This window comes from Macaca mulatta, chromosome 5 (assembly GCF_049350105.2).
Source record: "Macaca mulatta isolate MMU2019108-1 chromosome 5, T2T-MMU8v2.0, whole genome shotgun sequence".
NCBI lineage: Eukaryota > Metazoa > Chordata > Mammalia > Primates > Cercopithecidae > Macaca > Macaca mulatta.
The window spans coordinates 125,718,182-125,721,994 of record NC_133410.1 but is presented as its reverse complement, the minus strand read 5'-3'; the positions used below and the strand labels follow the sequence as shown (position 1 = coordinate 125,721,994).

The window sequence follows — 3,813 nt, the reverse complement described above, 5'->3', positions numbered from 1 at the left end:
TGACTTTTACTTCATTTTCCAGTGAGTTCCTCATGTCCCTCAGGGATCACCTCAGCCTGAACTTCACTGTCCATATTACTATCAGCAGTTTGGTCACAACTATTCAACAAGTCTCTAGAAAGTTCCAAATTCTGCTCATCTTTTGGTCTTCTATCTGAGCCCTCCAAACTCTTCCAACCTCCTCCCATTACCCAATTCCAAAGCTGCTTCGACGTTTTCAGATATCATTATAGCAATACTCCTGGTAGCAATTTTCTTTATTCCAGAGCCAAACCATATCAATGTATTTGAAACATTCTATTAAAAAAAAATTTGGCAAGAAGATTTTTTTGTTGGAATAATTGCCTCAGTTGATGCTAAAAAAGCTGTGTTGTCAAAGTTCACACATGAGTGCAATGTGGCCTTTAGCAGCAAACTGAAAGACATGTTCAAAAACATGAAGCTTTCAAAGTACATCATGGTTAATTTGAGGCAGCATGTAAAAAAATAAAAGTGAACCAGTCCCTATTTAACTCACAGTAAATATTCTTAGTGTGGAATACTGCTCAGCACCCATGCCCAGGGAAGTACACTTAACTCAAGAAATAATTAAGATTCAAGAAGTATTACCACTAAGATATTTTATCTTGGAAAGCACAGTGGTCAAAAATGTGAATGACAAACTACAGTGGGGCATGCTGTTTTAAAAGCAGTGTTTAAGGAAAGGAAGAAGGTGTTACAGGCATTCCTCTTCAAGATGTTCGTGTGTCTCATGCCCAATGGGGGAGACAGATTTAGCTTTGGGTAAATAACTATGGCTACTAGGAGAGAAGATAGTGAATTCCAGAACTTAATAGTCCTTGTCTTAGGGAGAAGGACACGTTCTGATTAAAAGTCCTAAAGAAGGTGGCCATTTTCATTGCTGGTGTTAAGTTGTGGCGGTTGCTGGTCAGTAACAGCCAAGATGCTGCGGAATCTGCTGGCTCTCCATCAGATTGGACAGAGAACCATAAGCACTACTTCCCACAGGCATTTTAAAAATAAAGTTCCAGAGAAACAAAAACTGTTCCAGGAGGATGATGGAATTCCACTGTATCTAAAGGGTGGGATATTTCATGTCCTCCTGTATAGAGCCACCATGATTCTTACAGTTGGTGGAACAGCATATGCCATGTATCAGCTGTCTGTGGCTGCATTTCTCAAGAAGCAGGAGTGACTTCAATCATCCCAGCAATCACTTGGTTCAGTTTCATTCCGTTCTCTATGGACCAGTAATCTGATAACCGAGCTCTTCTCTGGGGATCAATATTTATTGACTTGTACTAACTGCCGCCAATAAAGCAGTCTTTACCATGAAAAAATAAATAAATAAATAAATAAATAAAAATAAGAGTCCTAAAGAAAAGAAGGTAAAAGATGGAGAGAAATTCTTCTTTAACAGAGAATATATGTAGAAGTTGTTTAGAATAAAGATCCATCAAATTTATGTGAAGAAAATCATTGAGGACCACGTTATTACCACGGGGAGAGTGTTTCAGAATAGACAATATCAGATTGATGTTGCAATAGTCTGAATAATAAAGATGAGAAACATTATTGGTCAGAATTCTCTAGTTTCTAATTGTGTAATCAGCTTAAATTTCCAGTAAAGTCTGTATATGTGAAAAAGAATACTGTGTCTCTTATAAACAAAGACTGAATGGGAGAGACAAAGACAATCTGAGTCAGTACCACATAGTGGTATGATACATCAGTAGACTTTTTTTTTATTATTAAAAAAGTAAAACGTATTTTCAGAATAATGAAACTCATCTGTGTCTCTTCTAAGATTCTTTATAATTGTACTATCTGTGGACACTTTTGAATTAGAAGGAAAGGAGATGAGTATTGGATCATTCTTTTTTTTTTTTTTTTTTTTGAGATGGAGTCTCGCTCTATCGCCCAGGCTGAAGTTCAGTGGCGCGATCTCGTCTCACTGCAATCTCCGCCTCCTGGGTTCACGCCATTCTCCTGCCTCAGACTCCCGAGTAGCTGGGACTACAGGCGCCCGCAACCAATTTTGTGTATTTTTAGTAGAGACGGAGTTTCACCGTGTTAGCCAGGATGGTCTCGATCTCCTGACCTCGTGATCCGCCCGCCTCGACCTCCCAAAGTGCTGGGATTACAGGCGTGAGCCACCACGCCCAGTCTGGATCATTCTTTGTAAGACTCAATAATTTCTGAATGCATATATAACATTTCCTCCATCCAGCTCTTTCTCTATTTCTTTTAGGTGTTTAAAATGGCTTCTGCTGTTCTGTGCAAAATAACTTTGAGATTGGACAAGAAGATATTGGTTACAAGAAGTTCCTTTATAAGGTCTTGTTCTTGTGACAAGAAACTAAAATATTTGTTTATTTGTGTGTATGTGTGAGATCATGACTGTACAATAATAAAGATCCTAAGTGCTGCATTATTTCGCTATAATGATTCCTTAGGTATTTCTGACAACAACCTCTCTCAGTTGATGGACAGTTAGAGTGAAAACAATGATCCTTAATTGGTGAACATTAGAAAGATACAGCTAGTTTTCAAGACTGATGAATTGATTATGCAACCTAAACATTGGCATCTGTGTGCTTCACGTATTTTCAAAGTTTTAAACTTTGATGACTGATTTTTTTAATAAATCAGGTTTCTAAGTGAGATCCCTGATGTGCTAAGAGAACATTATGTCTGCTGTGCTTCATAACATAAACTGTTTGATATGTATTTTATTTCAGCTGAGTTACTTGTGAATTTTCTTTTTAAGGGTTTGGAAAATTAGTGTGTTTGTTTCCATTCTAAGATTGAGTCAGGCAGTCTTTGTTTTTTTTGCATTGAGGTAACTGCCGTTTCAATTATTTTAATCACAAGGGTCAGGGTCCTTGTTCTCTGCTATACATATGTAAAAAGTTATATAGGAGACTTAAAATCTTGATATTGTGAAGCAGATGTTATTTTTGGAAAATATTAGAAGGATTTTGTTAGTACCCGGCTTCATGTTATATATATGTGTGTGTGTGTACATATATATAAATATATATATAGAGAGAGAGAGAGAAAGAGAGAGAGAGAAGTTGAAAAAATGAAAGTACAGTTGTGATGTTAGTATGGCAACTATGACAAAGATACATTTGTATCTGAAAACATTTTCAGAAAATATTTTCAGAAAATATTTTTAAAGCACTTTATGTTTTTCTAACAGCATGTTTTGTTTTGATTAAAAACTACCAAAAAAACTTCAGTTGTGGTATAAGTGTTGATCAAAGAAAAAGTTTAAACTTCAACAGAATTTAATGAGTGGAGAATAGGGAATGACTTATTTTCCATATTTTTACCCTTCCTGTTCCAATTACTCCCCTTTCTGTCCAGAAGTTCAAAATCACTTTTCTTCTGTTTAGCCTAACATATATATTAGCCTCACTCATGGCCACCTACTTGAGTTTCATTACTTTGTAAAACTCCTATGCATAATCAAACTTTTTATGTTAATTTGTATGTAGTCAGTTTAATTTCTGGCGCTGAAGCAAATGAACCAAAGATAGGTAAAGAAAAAAGATATTTTCCTCCCCTACAATGCAATTGACAGATTTCTGTAATTCTTTTGTCGGTTTCACTGCAAGCATAGTTACTCTGCTGTCTAGTTCAAAGTCGTTAACTATTACTGTTTTACATTTGTAGTATCTATTTATTATAGTAGAATTTAGTGTGAGCTAATCTTTTTCTAATTTAGCAAAATAGCAATTGATATTCTGAAAACACGCTGAATCAACATTAAAGTCAAAATAAGATTTACTTCACACTGTGCTTTCC

The 3,813-nt window shown here is 35.8% G+C and overlaps 1 pseudogene across 1 annotated transcript; it reads left to right on the top strand.

Moving 5' to 3' along the window:
• Positions 1-919: 919 nt before the first annotated feature.
• Positions 920-1,334, top strand: LOC144340920 (cytochrome c oxidase subunit 7A2, mitochondrial pseudogene; annotated as a pseudogene). The gene has a single exon (XR_013417467.1). The product of XR_013417467.1 is annotated as a cytochrome c oxidase subunit 7A2, mitochondrial pseudogene (transcript).
• Positions 1,335-3,813: the final 2,479 nt, after the last annotated feature.